General features: G+C 44.1%; 1 long non-coding RNA gene across 2 annotated transcripts; it reads right to left on the reverse strand.

The window, feature by feature from the left end:
• Window positions 1–1571: 1571 nt before the first annotated feature.
• LOC125394482 (uncharacterized) lies at window positions 1572–11747 on the reverse strand. Of its 2 annotated transcripts, none has more exons than XR_007230238.3 (4): window positions 11560–11747; window positions 10000–10070; window positions 4370–4490; window positions 1572–3836 (listed from the first exon to the last, which is right to left on the reverse strand). It is a non-coding gene; the product is annotated as an uncharacterized LOC125394482 (long non-coding RNA). The 2 variants fall into 2 exon arrangements; XR_007230237.3 differs by having other exon boundaries at window positions 1573–3833.
• Window positions 11748–17249: the final 5502 nt, after the last annotated feature.

Consider the following 17249-nt stretch of genomic DNA (forward strand, 5'->3'; position numbering starts at 1 on the left):
GCCTTAAAAATCCAAAAGGAAAAATGTGGAGAAAGAAAAGGGTGAACCCAGGGAGTCTTCCTCTGAAAACCGAGCAGGGAGGTGTCACAGATCACACGTCTCCCTGCTCCGCGATGCGTGGGATGATCCACTGAGGCCATAAAGGAAGTTAGAGGACCTAAGAGAGAGTCACTGTAGGTGTGGACACCCAGAAGTGGGATGGTGCAGACACGAAGCTGTGTGCGGACACGGAGCTCTGAGGGAGCAGAGTTCACAGCTGCCTTCAGTCCAGAGTCATCAGTGATGATCTTCTCGAGAATCGGGGAGTCATCAGGAACCCTTGTCACGTGGCTGGCAGACACCATTAAACATCATTACCAAGGGGAGGCAGCTATCCGATCACAGCTTTCTGCTTCAGGGCTCACGTGGCTTCGTTTGGGTTTGCGAGGGCAGAGGCTTTGCAGCTGAGTACAGCATGCTCGGTCAAACCACAAGAGGGGCATTCGGGCTTCATTCAAAGAAAATCACCACAGGGCAAGTAAACAGAAATGATTCCAGTAAATAGTCCCCGATTAGCACATTCTCCCAGTTCAAGACACTGGAGCTCAGTGTGGACTCGGCGAGCTGGGGCAGAAGTGTGCAGGAGGAAGAAGGCATGTTAGGGTGAGGAGGGGACGCCCTCACTGTGAAGTCTCTAATAGCCCCTTTCCAGCGTTTCCCATCACCTGAGCTGAAATGGATGGTATCAGGGTGTGAACTCCAAGGCAGAATTTTGCCATGTTAGCCACTGCACAGAGCTAGCTCAGAGCTGTGCAGTAGTTTCCAACTATGATGAGTCAGTGTCTCTAGAGCAGAGGCTCTGGACTCGGAGACTTGTGGATGAAGAAAAAAGTCTTAATGGGTGGGGCATGGGGAGAGGGCATATGCTCAAAGTACATAACATACGTGTATAAAAATAGTTTAATGCGGGGAGCTGAAGAGATGGCTCAGCGGTTAGAAGCATTGGCTGCTCTTCCAGAGAACTTGTGTTCAATTCCCAGCAACCACATGCCAGTTCACAACTGTAATTCCAGTTCCAGGAGATGCTTTCACACCGAGTCACATAAAATTAAGTTACATAAATTTTTTAAAAAGAAAAATCTTAATGTGAACTGGTGTGGGAGAACTTCTGTATTCTGTCAATCACATTTTAATAAAACACTGATTGGCCAGGCAGGCAGTATAGGCGGGAAAGCCAGACAGGAAGTAGGGGTGGAACAAAGAGACTGGGAGTTTTCTGGGACACAGGAAGCTCTCTCTCCACTCCTGCACAGACCACCGAAGAGGCAGCATGTAACTTGCCCAGCTGAGAAAGGTACAGAGGCATGTGCTAACATAGATAAGGATAATGGGGTAACATAAGTTATAAGAGTTAATAAGTAGCCTGACCTAATGGACCAATCAGCTTTATAACTTATAGAGATCTGTGTGGTTAATTTTCTCTGGGACTTGCCGACTGTGGGGTACTGTGCAGGACAGATACCCCAACAAGCCAGCCCTCACTACAGTGAACGATTATAATAAAATTAATTTAAAAAATTTTGATGAAAACAGGAAGTAATATGTATATATATTTGTTTTTCAGCCCTCACCAAGTAAAAAAGGTAAAGAGGGAAGGAGAGGCAGGAGGAGAAGGAAGGTGAGAGAGAATCACTAACTGTCATTACCATGGTTTTGAGAAAAGAATGAACCCATTTAATACCCAAGCAAAACATAATCCCTCAAAACAAGAGATGAATTCACATCTGTGGGCAAAGTCACTTGTTTTTGTTTTCTCCAAGGGTCTCCATTAATGAACCACTGCCTGGCATGGCTAAGAACAGGGGCTTTGTGGAAACACAGGTTTTAATGCCAGCTCCGACACCTGCTCTCCGTGACAGGTCCCTTCAGGTCCTAAAGACTTCGGCGTGTGCTGGGATTTCTTGTAGAGTAAGCAGGAGACACAAACAAACCAGGCGCGTGAGGTTTAGTAAGCGTGAGCCGTTTCATTACGGGACCATCTGTCGACTCTCCTTTACCTCTGGGTCCAAGGGTGTCTGTGGGGGTGGGGCCGATGATATTGAGGACAGAGGGTCGATCATTTCAACATTCCCACCCCCAACAGAAAGGATACCCCTCCTTTCAATCCTAGACCTCTGCCTGGTCTATGTAGGATCTGGCCTTCTTCCTGTTAAGGAAGTCTCTCATATGAGCCTGGTATATCTAGCTAAAGATAGAAGAGTCAGGTTAAGTGGGAGAGGGCCTCAGGGTCCTGTTCTCTAGGGATAGTGCTAGAAACTCCAGAGAACTGCCAGGAATCCTGCCATTTTGATTTAAAGTGGAATTGATTTGTTTGTTGGCCACAGAGACAGATGGAGTAAATGTTGCCAGAAAACCCGAGGATCCGGCCACAACGGGCTCCTATGTGCTACAGACCTCTTTAGTTCAAGATTTATGTCGGACTGCAATGTGTGGCTGTAAACTCTAAAGACGGTTCGGCTCCATCACACTGCTGTCTTCCTCCCTCCTGCAGGCAGATGATGAACGGCTCTTCAGGAGAGCCCGAGACTCTGGGCTTGAGACTCAGATGCTCGGCTAGAGACGGAATGATTTAATCTCCTCTCTGAGACCTTCAGAAGCCCCACTCCAAATGTCAGTTTACTCAGGATTATATTTGAACTCTGGGTCCACCTCATTCGAAAGGAAAGTGGAGGCCTAAGAGCACGGGGTCTTCTCTGGGGCCCTCTAAGAAGCTGCCTGACCTGTCTGTCTGTGAACTTAGACCCTAGTGGTTTTACTGTTCATATATATCTATGCCTCTGTTTTCCTCTGGGGGTTATGATTAATTCTACTGTTTTGCTCTGACAAAGCTTTGGTAAAGATCAAAGAAATCTATAAATTTGAAAAGTTCACAGCTCTTGTGCAATGTGGTATACACTTAATTACAGTGATTTTAGTGGCATTTCAGGTTTTGAGTTTTTGCGTTTTTTTGTTTGTTTATTTGTTTGTTTGTTTTTACACAAGGTCTCATTATGTATCTGGCTGGAACTCACTATGTAACCCAGGCTAGCATCACACTCACAGAGATCCACCTGCCTCTGCCTCCTGAGTGCTGGGATTGAAGATGTGCACCCGCACAGCCAGCAGTTTATCCCTTCTTTAAAGGTCTAAAGTTTAAATAAAAACACTAAATGAAATGAAATCTTTGAGGGTCCCTAAGAGCTTGACTTTCAGCCTTAGCATCCCCAGAAACCTTACTGGACCCCTGAACCCTCAGAAAATCAGGCAATCCAGACTCCAGACTCCTCCTAAAACCAGTTCTAGCCTGTGGGACCTCCCAGCCCTTTGGCCTAGGGAGGCAGATCCTCTTGTGGCCTCTTTGTTCCCACCGCTGTCTCCTGAGGGACATCTTTCTACTCCTAGTCTGTTGCTGCTGACTGACACCTGAAGGTGTCACCCAACTCAAGCAGGATTTCCCAGCAATTTTTATTCTACACAGAAGGTAGATGTCTCCTCAAGGAGAACAGAGGCACCAGCTATTACGGTAATACCACCCAGGTATAATATTATATCACCAAGCGTGGCGCGAGTTAGCGGGTGGATCTCAAAATGTGCCCTATTCATACGCCGCTGGCAACAGCCACAACAGTTTCACCCGACATCTCGTTAGAGAAACAAGTGCCGAGGCCACTGTGTGGAGTCAATACTCGGGAGGGCAAATCCAGCAACCTGTGTTTCAACCCAAGTCTCCGGGAGATCCAGGTGCAGCCGAAGGAGGAGAGTCGCTGAACCTTCGAGGCGCAGGTAGTGTTCTTACCTGGCTACCACATCCACTCCTGCTGGAGAACAAAAGCCGTGTGAGGGGAAGGAGAAAGCAACGTGAAGCACATGTTCTGCCCCTGTGGTTTGAAGCAAGCGACCAGAAAATCCGTGAACCTGAAGTTTTAGAGCAAGTCCATGTACACAGGTTTAGCCTGCATTGCTGACAGTGTTGAAGAGGAAGTAGACACTGCAACCTAAGCAGCATGCAGACAGATGTGGTGAGCTGGCCCGGGGCCCAGTTCTCAGGCCTCCAGGTGCTGTAGGGGGTTCCCAGCCCCACACCCACTCCAAGGTGATTAATGGGTAGATTTCATGATTTAGTCCTGCCGTCCACAGGGCTCATGGGGAGAGCTCCGTGTGGGCTGGAGAAGTTGAGGACTTGTGCTGGGCCCCTTTACAAAACAAGAAGGAACTGAACCAGCAGAGATTTATGGATTTTTTTTCTTTCTATTTTGGTAACATTCCACACCATGAGGGAGAAGGCGGATATCACGTTCTTTAGATAACAGAGATAGATTATATTTGCCTGAAGATGGAAGCCAGATCTCACCAGCCAAGTTAAGTGTAGAGCGACATCCCGCATCTCGTGTGAAATTGGTACTGAGATCTTGCGTGCCTCCGTGGGTGGCCCTGGCGGGTATCTGATCCTTTCTCGCCCAGATAGGTTTGTCCTAATGAGAAGAAGAGTGTATGTCACTTTGCTCTGCCCTTGGCTTTCTCGTTGCTATTTCTTGTGCTTGCCCGAAGCTCTTCGATCTACCCTTCGTACTCATTGGTCCTAGCAGCCACCGTTGCTGTACATCCTGGCTGTTTACGTGCACCAGAGGTTCCCCCACCCACACTGTGCGTCACCACCAGCCAAAGGCCCCCAAAGGAGTCACAGCCTTGACCTTGGACTGGGGGTGTGGATGGAGAGAGTGGGAGGTGTGAAAAAGCCAAGTGAAACCTTGACAACTCCCTTTAAAGAAAGTACCCTGAAGCTCGGGGGGGGGGGGGGGGGAGGGAAGGACAAAAGAAAAGAATGCCTCACCTGCAACACTGTGGAGCCTGTGCTTGACATTTGTCATAAAACCCCCAGCCAAGCCTGACACACTCCATACGTCATTCATGGGCTTAAATAAGGATGGCAGGAGAATAGAAGGGACTGCAGGGTGACCCTAAGGGTGACTCGGCCACACAGGATTTGTTCCAGTTCCCCTTCGACCATCTTAGAGCTGGGCAAGCTCTGAGGAACCCATCTAATTGTTAATAAGAGGCTTTATCAGAACTGTGGTTAATCCAAAAATCAGCTATCGAACGGTCAGCTCCTGGGGTGATCAGATGAACGAGTCAGCAAAGCCAAGGTTGACTGAGTCTGACTGACTGACTTGGCCAGAATTGCAGTGTTCAGAAACATCCCCACAGATTTATGGAGCGAGGAGGATGCTGGGTGACAGGTAAAGGTGCTCATTGGGATGCAAACTCAGTAACTGAGCACCAGAGTTCCCACAGAGACTAAAAACATTGAAAAATGTCCACGCCTCGCACAAAGTAAGTCCAAACAATTATAATCCCATGGCAAGTCATGGCCTGTATGCTGTGACTTCATCGGATACAGAGTTACTATCCACTGGAGGGGTTGGGGATGCCTGTGTCTAAAAGTCGCTGAGCATTTGATGGCTGGGAACCTCGAGCCTTGACACCGAGTTGCCGTGTACTGCAGCTGGGACACGACATCTAACTCTTTCATCTGATTTTGTTAAGGTCAACTCCCCCATCCTTTCCCTCTACTTTGTAAGCAATTCTTGGGAAGACGTCAATGTTCCAGAGTGTAACCTGCCAGAGGGCCTCGACTCAAGTAATCTGAAACAAACCCTAACACCACCCAGAACTCAAGAAGCTGAATTCTCAACTTGAAAAATGACCAAAGATTTTTTTTCTTTCCTCTCATGGAGTAGTAGAAAACTCAGTTACTCGGTGGCTGTGTGTAAATATCTTTTTATTATGATTTTAAAATAACATAGCAGAAAGATAAACTCAAGCTAAGACCCTAAATATTCTTTTGAATTTTGTCTGTCAAGTCTGGCTGCAAAGAGATTTTAATTTGTCAGGAGATTAAACAATAATTTGATAGAAGCCAGGTTGGGTAAAATACCCCCAGTGGTCAAGGACTAACTGGAGTGACCCACACATTATTGATATGTAGTAGCAGTCTGCAGATAAAGAAAGGGAGACCACACAGGAAAGTCACTGTGACTTAGGCTGACACCAAACGTCAATGGAAATTATTTGGATTTTAAGTCAAGAGGAGAAAAATAATGATCTAAAATTTAATACACTAATTTGGAGCAAGGGTCAGTGACCACATACCTGATAAAGGAGTTCTACCAATCAGACCTGGGGTCACTGAGTATGACAGACACCAACTGTCTATTGAACGACTCTACAATTCAAGATCACCACGACTGATATCTGAGTACAAATGGGACTTCCAATGTGGAGTGGATTAAAGCATGTTGGGGTGAAACTGCAATTTTCCCCCATCCATGCATAGATTCAGGTGCTCTTTATGGAATGAGAAACACCCAAGGCACATTCAACTCTCTGCTTGGCATGAGGCAATGACTGAGTGAAAGACCCTCTAGAGGCACTGCGTCTCCTATTTTTCTCTGCTACCATGTCAACCCCCAGCAGCCCAAGCATGGCATGGAAAATAAGATGCTCACCATCGGAAAATAAGATGCCCACACCAGATCCTTGACTCCTGAAGAGGCACTAAGTATTTAGACGGGACCGAACAAACTACAGTGGACATTCTAGAGAGGTCATGGGGCTTCTGTGCTCAAAGTCAGCTACATGCTGTTTGACTGAGTGTCTTAGCTATCCAGTATCTTCTTCCCTCTTCTGTGTGAAGTCCTCAGGGGTTATAGGTTCTCACAGATTCAAAAGGATTGAAGAAAGAAGCATTCTAGCTAATTACCTGTCTATCCCCATAGGCATCGACTCAGTTCCATGGACACTACTCAGAAGTGACTTCATGTCTGGCTCCCCCAACTACCTAAGAGTTGGCAGTAACCACATAACTTATCCCTGGTTGAAAAAGTTGTAGATTTTTGCAAAGGAATGGTAAGGTCTTTTCCTCATTGTTTTCCCGAGTGCTATCCAATGCCTCACGTTAGGAGGTATTTTTAAATGGATATTAACTAAACACATTTTTTTTTGACAACTCACATGAAACATTTTCAAACTATGGTTCCATCTTCATTTACTTACTTGACTCAAGGTATTATAATTTCATAATCAGGAACTTCACGTGCTGAAGGGAACCTAAATTTAAGTGTCAATATGGACGCGGGGAGCTCTGGCACTTAATAAAAGAAATCCCACACTAGTTCAGAACTAAGAAATATATAGGTGTTTATTAATAGATAAAACTTACAAATCAGGATTCTCTGCGTGAACGATGGATAAAGATGAGATCCAAACAAACCGAACCTGGAAAACTGGGATCCAGGGGGAAAGGCAGAGAGGAAGAAAGCTGGACGCGCTTCCGCATCCAGGTAAATATCTATGAGGTCACGCCCCAGTAGGCGGGTAGTTGTTAGCTATACACCTTCTGGCAGCACCTCCCGCTTTTGCTTAAATAAGAGAGTTCTAAACCTAATACAAAATTAGATACAATAAGAACAAATATCCTATTTTAACTAGCTTAAGTCTTGTATAATAAATAACTTGTCCAAGTCATGAGAGGAAAGTAGCTACATTTGTCTGGTCTTCAACCCCACTGAAGATCTGAGAAGGGAAATAATGTGACCTGAGAAATTAGGAAGTGCAATTAGACAACTTCCAAAACTTGCAACAAATCACAGAGACAACTGGCTACCTGGGCAATCACCCAAAGTCACGTTTGCAACATTGAAGCAAACAACCTTGGATAAGGCCTAGAATAACTGACAGATTACTTTTAAAGGCAAAAAAAATTTCAAAACTGTCTTACCCTGTCTTGGCAAGATTTGACAGTTCTGCTTACCCATTTCTGGATACTGTGTATTTTGTCAGTAGTTGAGGTATGGGCAGTTCCTTGCCCAAAGGCCGGTTTTGCCAAGAAGAAGACAAGCTCCAAGTGAAGTGTTTTTGGTGCTCAACAATCTCTCAGGAATATATCAGTGTTGCCAGGAGTGATTGTGTCTAGCTACCACAGAACTCTAAGTTAAATTAAATGCCATTTTCTATAGCCATTTGAAGAGGTTGAAGATTATCTATTTATACAGAATATAATCTCTATGTATGTAAAGAACCTGATTAGTCTAACTATAAATATGACAAACATAGATGACTATTGATCTATAATTCCTAATATCTACCTAACTTAAAGACTAAGACAATAAACAACTATGCAATAAATGAGGACAATGACCTCCAAATGTAAACAATGTATAAGTATCTTGATCAGAGGTAGAAATGTACACTGCAATATGATAAATATATGTATAGCAATACATAAACAATATATAAGTATCTTAATCAGAGGTAGAAATGTACACTGCAATATGGTAAATATATATATATCAATACGTAAAAATGTTTTAAACAGAGGTAGAAGCATGCATAAATACAATATTCAATATAATTTAACTTTGTATCCATATACAAGAACCTATACCAATGTAATTGTCTATAAACAATAACTCACAAATACCAATTTCTTATCCCATCATCCAATTTTCCCTTTTTATGGGGGAGCAAGGGAACACGGAGAGCTCTGGCACTTAATAAAAGAAATCCCACACTAGCTCAGAACTAAGAAATATACAGGTATTTATTAATAGATAAAACTTGCAAATCAGGATTCTTTGCGTGAACAGTGGATAAGGATGAGATCCAAATAAACCGAACCAGCAAAACCAGGGTTGGGGGTGCCGGAAGGCAAAGAGGAAGAGAGCCGGACATTCTTTCACATCCAGGTAAAAAGTCTATGAGGTCACACCCCAGTAGGCGGGTAGTTGTTAGCTATACACCTTCCCACAGCATCAACATTGTTTTAGTTATGTGTGGCAGGATTCATAAATGCTTTATTTCTAAATTTGATAATATCTAACATTTCACAGTGGTGATGGGGTGAGAGAGTTAGTAGCACCCTTGTGGTAAGAATGAAGTTCTCTCAGCTGACATTGCTAAGGGAGAAGTAGTATTATGATTCAGATCCAAGTGTTCTATTTTAAATCATGGCTACTAAACATCTTAAGTACAAAAGACGTGACTGTCAGAATAAGGTATTTGACTCAACTCAATCCTCGTTTCTGCGCACACTGTGGATGTTGCTTTTCACTAACCAATCTCCTGTCGATGAGTTTACTCACTGTCTCTACTAATCTTTTGCTATTTCACCTCCTTCCCTTTAGTCTCTTACTTCTTCCCCATCCTTCTCCCTTCTCATCTGCACTTCTCTTTCCACTCAGACCACAGAGAGAAGACTAATGTTCTGTGGGCACATATGTGAGGGGTTGCCTTAAGTTGACCAATGTAGGAAAACCCAGTCCATCGTGGGCAACACCATTCTCTAGGCAGAGGATCCTGAACTGTATAAGAGAGGAGAAAATGAGCCAAGCATAAGCAAGTGTGTAGATATGCGAGTGTTGTTTTCTCTATGCTCTTTACTGTGGATATGATGTGTCTAGCTGTTTTATCTTCCTGGGGCCATGACTTACCCATGTGATAGACAGACTGTAACCTGGGATTGTGAGCTAAAATAGACCCCCATGTTTTGACTGAGTTTTTTGTCCTGCCCAGTTCCTACAATCATTAAGTCCCAAAGAAATCACACAAAAGTCTATATTAATCATAAACTGATTGGCCCATTAGCTCAAGCTTCTAATTAACTCTTATAACTTATATAGCCCACCATTCTTATCTATGCTAGCCACATGGCTCAGTACCTTTTTCGATGAGGCAGTCACATCTTGCTCCTTCAGTGTCTGGACAGGACTGACTCCTCTTCCCAGAATTCTCCTGTTCTCCTTGACCTGACTCTACTTCCTTTCTGGTTGTCCCACCTATACTTCCTGCCTGGCTACTGGCCAATCAGCATTTATTTAAAATATAATTGACAGAATACAGACCATGGTCCCACACCTGTTAGGATTTATTGCAGCAACTGAAATGGAACTAAAACAGAAAGCGAAGTGGTAAGTATTGCCCTACCAGGAAAAGGTGAATACATTCTTCCAAGAGGATTTTTCCCAGGTCACTGGGCTGCTCCCATGCTCCGCAATCTGAAAATGAATTTAGTAGCATCAATATTTTCAAATTGATCTTTAAAGAAAGAAAGAAAGCTGTGGCTCTTGATCCAAATGTGTCTTCCATCAAGTTAACCAGCTTGAGCTGCTTAGGAGAGAAAACTTTTTCTAGCCAGAAGACAGACAATGGGGAAGGGAGATTGCAATGCTTACACCAGAGATTAACGTATAATCCTTTCACTGAATTTCCAAGCTTTACTCTGTCAGCATTAGCCATTGTTAGCTTGTGTGGTCAATGGATCTTGTTCTGCATTTTATAATTTGACAGTAGTTTGTGTTTAGATGGAGTGAACATGTGCTGTGAGACAATGGTCTTGTGCTTTGTAAAGATTTGTCACTTGTACTTTAATAAAATGCTGACTTGTCAGTAGCCAGGCAAGAAGTAGAGGTGGGGCAACAAGGCAGAAAATAGAGGCAGGACAACAAAAACCAAAAAATTCTGGAAAGGAGAAAGCTCAGTCTACAGCCATCACCCACACACAGAGGAAGCAAAATAAAAATGCCTCACTGATAAAGGTACCAACAAAGACTAACACAGACAAAAATTATGGGTTAAGATATAAAACATAAAAGTTTAAAAAAAGCCTAAGTTAATAGGCCAACCAGTTTATAATTAATATAGACCTCTGTGTGTTTCTTTGAGACTAAATGGCTGCAGAACTGGGTGGGACAAAACCTCTGTCAACAAAAATCTAAAAAAAAAAATTGTGCTGTAAGTTTGCTTGACAAAAATGCCCTTTGAAAGAAAGCTTGCGTGAGCCTAATTGGTTTCTTGAGTGAACATCAGAAATCCATCTTAAGTACCTTAGTCTATTTTCTGTTGCTATAACAAAATACCTGAAGCTCCGTGTTATAGTATGGCTTTTTTTTTCTCAAGTATAACATGATCTTCCCATCACCACTTTGAACCCGTGGTCATGGCAATAAAGCAACACAAAGACAGACAGACCTGAAGTGATGATAATGGAACTGTTAACACTCTGTAGTAGAAGGAAATGGGGGGGACACATCATGAGACCCTAACTTAAGATTCCAGCCATTACTCATTTTTTCTTCGCCTCAGCTGCAAAAACTCATGCTAGAGTATATAAGAAGTACAAGATTAACTAAGAGTGTGCAAGATGCAGATTTCCCTGATGCTATCATCCAGGATGAGGTGGGTAAATTTAGGGGTTATCCACACTACAGTAAATAACCTTTCTCCCACAATTAGCTCAATAAGTTCATGGATTCATCAAGTTGAACTTGGGTGGAATCTTTAGTCTGTCGTTGGTGCCCAATCTGAGGTAAACAGGTATTTGTTTAAATCTAGGCAGAATAAGTTAATGCAATACCAGGAAATTTACAAAGTTAAAGGTTTGCTAGTTCACAGAGTTTGGCAGTCCAGCGTGGAGACATGCAGAGGGGTTCTTAACGCATTACAACATGGCTGAAGGCATCACATGGCGAGACATGACAAGCTTACCTTAGAGTTCGCTCCTATAACAACAGCATTCCTCCCTGACAACCCATTAACCCAGGACTGAACTGATCCACTGATAAAGCCAGATCTTCAATAACTCAGTCATCTTCCATAGGTCCTGCTTCTCAACACTGTTGCACGGCAGACTAACTTTCCAACTCATGGAATTCGGGGACACATTCAAACTTGGCCATTGGGAAAGAACTCATTACACAAGTAGTAGGTTAAATGGCCTCTGACCTAAAGAACCAGTAACCTAGTGGAGAGGGTAAGAGAAGAGAGGAAGAGAAATCAGATAGTATAGTGTCAAATAAGGCAGGTCAGAAAAGGACACTGACCCATAATTTAAAATGCCCTTCAGGAGGGAAGCGTTTTTGGAACATAAGGGCCTCAAGGTCATGATTGGGCCTCCAGGTAGAAGGGAGAACATTGGACAGAAAGGGTGCGGTACATGAATATCTAAACATAATAGGACCTTCAGGGGAAGGACAGACTCTCCCTTACAGCCTGGGGAGAGCTTCCTTAGAAGTGAAAATAAGAGAGAGAGACAGTTGCCATGAGAGGAAGGGCTGGGGAAGACCTGCCAAGCTGGTTTTTCAGAGAAGGGCCTTCAGAGTGATCTCCCAAGCCGATCCGTAACATCTTGGATCAGTTCCTGGAACAAAAGAGGAATTCGACTTCTTATAGGGGTGGTGGGACATTCCACATCATGCAATTTAGTTCAACACTGGGTTCATGATAAAGACCATACAGATATGACTAGACCCATAAATCAGGGGCTGTTGTTAGGCATAGACAGCTTCTGTGTGTGTGTGTGTGTGTGTGTGTGTGTGTGTGTGAGAGAGAGAGAGAGAGAGAGAGAGAGAGAGAGAGAGAGAGAGACTAAGTGCAGAGCCCAGAAGCCAGAAGATGTTAAATTCCCCAAAGCTGAAGTTGCAGGCTGTTGATTGTGAACCACCTGACATTGGTGCTGGAAACCAAATTTTGGGTCTTCTGGAAGAGCAGTACTTGCTCTCAACCACTGAGCCATCTCTCCAGGCCAGCACAGAGAGCTTCTTAACTTTCTGTCCCAGAGAGAGCTGTGCAGAGGCGTGGTCTGATTCAGGATGTCGGGTCTACCTTGCAGTACAGGTCACTGTTCTAACAAATGAATGGGAAGCTCAAAGGGCAGTGTTGGAAGAAGCCACTTGTTGCTTCCCAGCTGCCAGGCTAGCTTAGCCCGGAAATAATCACACAGATACTGTATTAATTAAATCACTGTTTAGCCCATTAGCTCTAGCTTCTTATTGGCTAACTCTTATATTAATTTAACCCACTTCTATTAATCTATATAACATCACGTGGCTGTGGTTTACTGGCAAAGTTTCAGCATGTCTGACTCTGGTGGTGGCTCCGCCATGTCTCTCTAATTCTGCCCTTCTTTCTCCCAGCATTCAGCCTACCTTTCCCCACCTAGTCTTCTTTGCCATAGGCTCAAAGAGGTTCTTTATTCATTGACTAATAAAAGCAACATATAGACAGAAGAACCTCCCACATCAGGACAGTAAAACCAATGAGATGGAAAATGAGTCAGGGTGCATTCCAGACATCAGCCCTGAATTCAGGGAAGGTAGAGAAGACCACAGGACCCCACAGAGTTGTTGCAACACCCTCACTTCATAGTAACTACACCATACATCCTGGTTTAAAAGGTTCTTCTGCAATAAGCGATATGGCTCCTATAAGGACAGACAGAAGGAACAATCCTGTGGCCTCCTAAGGCTATAACAATTTCAGCTGTCAAGGTTTCTGCATTGCTGTGGGAAGTCCTTCTGTGTAGGCGGTGGCCGTTCATTTGTTTCCCTACTGCCCACAAAACTAATTAATTCCAATATTATTTGGCCAATAGCTTAAGCATATTTCTAACTAGCTCTTACATCTTAAATTAGCCCATTCCTATTATTTTATATTTTATTAGTAAGGTTCTGACTGGTGGCTCACATCTTTCCCCTCCAGCGACTACACACAACATCTTACTGACTCCGTCTACTTTCTTTGTATATCTTTCCAGTCTGGCTATATTCTGTTACGCCAATGGCTGAAAGCAGTTTCTTTATTAACCAGTGGTATTCACAGCATACAGAAGGGAATCCCACATCACTTCTGTATATGTGTTGTTTTATTGGATAATGAATAAAGCTGTTTTGGTCAAGTGAGTTTTGGTTTAGTGAGTAAAACCAGGCAGGAAATCTGAACAGAGATATATATAGAGAGTAGGCAGAGTCAAAGAGATGCCATGTAGTTGCCAAAGGAGAAGGATACATCAGAACCTTAGAAAGGCCACAGCCCCTTGGTGATACACAGATTGATAGAAATGGGTTAATTTAAGATGTAAGAGCTAGCTAGGAATATGCTGGAGTCATTGGCCAAACAGTGCGGTAGTTAATACAGTTTCTATGTGATTTTTCAGGTCTAGATGCCTGGGAAACAACCTAGCCTTCTACACTCCCTGAACCTACATGGCAGCTCAGAACCTTCTGTAACTCCAGTCTCAGAGTATCTGAAGCCTCCTTTTGAACTCCGTGGGCACCAGGCACTCATATGGTACCCAGACATACATACAAGCAAACCACTCATACACATCAAATAAAAAGAAATCATCTATATTTTTTAAAAAGAGGATTCAAATAGTAATCCCGAGCAAGATTGGCTTGCCCTCTATGAAGCAGAATTTGAGCCAAGCTGGGCCTATCTGGGGGAGACTTGAGTAACTAAAAACCATGTACAGTTGATTTTGAATGATAGCATACTGGAGTGTTTGCAAATAACTCACAGACCTTCTGCTGTTGGGAACTGGCCACCTCGGCTATTTAGTAGATCCAATTGCAAGTAAAAATTGCTCTAAGAAAATGCAGCTGTCTGTCGTCCAAAACCATGGCAACCAGCCCTCCCTGCAAACAATGAGCCAGCCTCCAGCCAAGACAGCAAGATTCTCATTTCTCATGATTTTCTTCCCAAAGAGCAAATGCCTTTAAAATGCACAGAAGAGCAAGGAGCCTACTGAATTGGCAGTGACTCGCGTTCTCTCTTAGTAAACATCTGTGTGAAGGGAAGGGAAGCAGGAAAAGATCTCTGTGGTTTAGGGAGGCAAGATGGCCTCAGGACTAGTTAACCCTCAGCAGGCAAAGCTGCTTGGAGCCGCGGAAAGAGGGAGACTGACTTCACATTTTCCTGGCCAAGGTATGTTTTCTTTCTCCGCAAAGGCCTTGTTCCAGGGTGAAGACAAAATATGCTCGTTCCAGAATGCACCCTGTGGAAACCACACCGCTTTTCAACGTGGTTCTAGTCAGCACATAGTTTCCCGGTTAGAAACCACCCTCCCCGCCCCTCATTCTCCAACCCAGATAGCCTGCAGTCTGCTTTCCGAACACAGATTCTCAACAAGTAATGATAGTGCGTAGAAAAGGGAGCCTTTAACTCTCACCAAAGTGCAAGTCATGGTAACCGGGTCACCCCACAAGGCCTTCTCTCCTACCAAGTAGCTGACCCAGCGGAACCTAGAGGCAACTGAGGCCTGATGCTGCTGGAGGATTTCCACCCAGTCTTGGCTGCACCCCTCCTTACAGCAGGTCCCCCCTCAGCGCACGCACCCCTCACTGTAGCAACCCCCTATCGGCAGTGTCTGCATTCCCCAGGGCACCTCTGTTCACTTAGGGCAGCTGCTACACACAGCCACATCTGTGCTGCCCAGGAGGGCTGATACCTCCTCCATAGGATTTCTCAGCAGCTATTCAGGAGCGAGGCAAGCCACTCTGTCTTCTCGAAGGGTCCTGGACGTTTCCCTATCCTGGCATATACGTCACATCCCAGAATCACCACCCGACAGTGAGTTTGTCCTGCCCACTGCTGGGCTGCTGGGCCTTAGATCATTTTCTTGTACTCAGCCAAGGCTCAAGAGCCAGGGTGGCACCGGGCGGTGGTGGCATATGCCTTTAATCCCAGCACTCGGGAGGCAGAGGCAGGGGGCTCTCTGTGAGTTCGAGGCCAGCCTGGTCTACAAGTCTACAAGAGCTAGTTCCAGGATAGGCTCTAAAACTACAGAGAAACCTTGTCTCAAAAAAACAAAAACAAAACAAAAAAAAGCCAGTGGTAAAGGATGATGTCCACACAGACCCCTGATTACCACAAAGTCACAATAACTTAATCGCTGCTGGTAGACTAGACTATCAATGAAAGAAGTTTCCAAGTAGACAAGACGGTTGAGAAAGCAACTTCTAAAAACCCATCAGCCTACTGATTGTGCAGCAGGCCAATTTCATCCACAACCTATAACCTTGATTGTTTGCCAGAGTTTCAGAAGAGTTCTGATTAAATCTGTATGCTCTGAACTTAGGGTACAATTACCGCCTGATAAACTCCCCATCACTTTTAAATGCTATAAACATAAAACGTGTCTGCTCCAGCCAGCTGAGCATCCCAGCTTAGCTTAAACGTTCCTACATTCTTGCATTAGCCTGAATGTAGCAAAATTATCTAACACAAGGCTGCTTTGTAGCAAACTCTTGAATGTCTCATTAACAAGTATACTGAAAGGGAGGGAGCATATTGGTATATTTTTCTACTTCCCTAAAATAAAAACTTTTTTTTTTTATTAAGTGGTCAGGTTGAAAATAAATTAAAAGTCCTGAACAGAGCCACAGAGATCTAGTATTGTGCATGCTACCTGTCTCTGGGCAACAAGCAAGGGTTCCCAAAGGCTGAGGGGGTCACTGAAGCCCAATACTGAGACCCAGTTAAGAACTTTTGTTCCATTTTAATTCCATACTATTTCCATGTCTATTTTAGACTTCTAACTGCCCGAGGCCAAGAAGGAAATCTGAGTCTCTGTAACTGCCAGAAGTGACTGCAGTTTTCACACGTAGTCCACAAAATAAAAACCACACATAAGCAGAGACAGCGATGAGGTGAGACTCAGCCCAAGGCATCGCTCCACTGGATCCTAGGCTTTCCCTGTCTCTCCTCGCCCCAAGGAAGGGGAGCATGTCTGCTATGGACATTCAGTAAGGAGGGGTGTTCCTGACGTCAAGAAGGCCAGTGTGACCTCAGTATGTCACTTTCTGCTAGGGCAAGTGCATAAGAAGACAACACTCTTCTTATAGAAGTCTCATATGACCGCTGGTTGTGCCGCGAGCTGTTCATCCAGGTGAAAATGCCCTTTTATTATGTAGCCTTAGGTCCTGGTTCTGTATTTCATAACGTGGCAAAGCAATTTTTGCACAGCATCACATGTGCCCTGAAGTTTTCCCAGAATGCAGCTGTCCTAAGTCTGCATAACAGTGCACTTTGTTTGACTTGGAGCTTTACCAAGAGTTGTTCACCTTTTGAAAAATCACAATACCAGTGTCTACACCACTGAAGGGACTTGAGTCACCGGGAAACCCAGCTGCACCAGGCAGCATGTGAGAGCTATTATATTCCAGCGATTCTGTGCAGACTCTGGGCTCTGACTAATTCATCAGGCCTCCCAGTGTGGAGGGGCCCAGGCACTTACACATAGAAATGCAGTCTCCTTCACACTGATTTCTTAAGGTTTCTCACACACATTGCTGTACGAGAACAACCTATTGAGGTTTTTTTTTTTTTTAATATGTTTCTTGGTAAGGTGGATTAGCTAGATATTAAGTTTGAAGAAATACTATAAACTGTGTGCCATC

The sequence above is a fragment of the Myodes glareolus genome, chromosome 1 (genome assembly GCF_982192425.1).
Source record: "Myodes glareolus chromosome 1, mMyoGla1.1, whole genome shotgun sequence".
Classification (NCBI taxonomy): Eukaryota; Metazoa; Chordata; class Mammalia; order Rodentia; family Cricetidae; genus Myodes; species Myodes glareolus.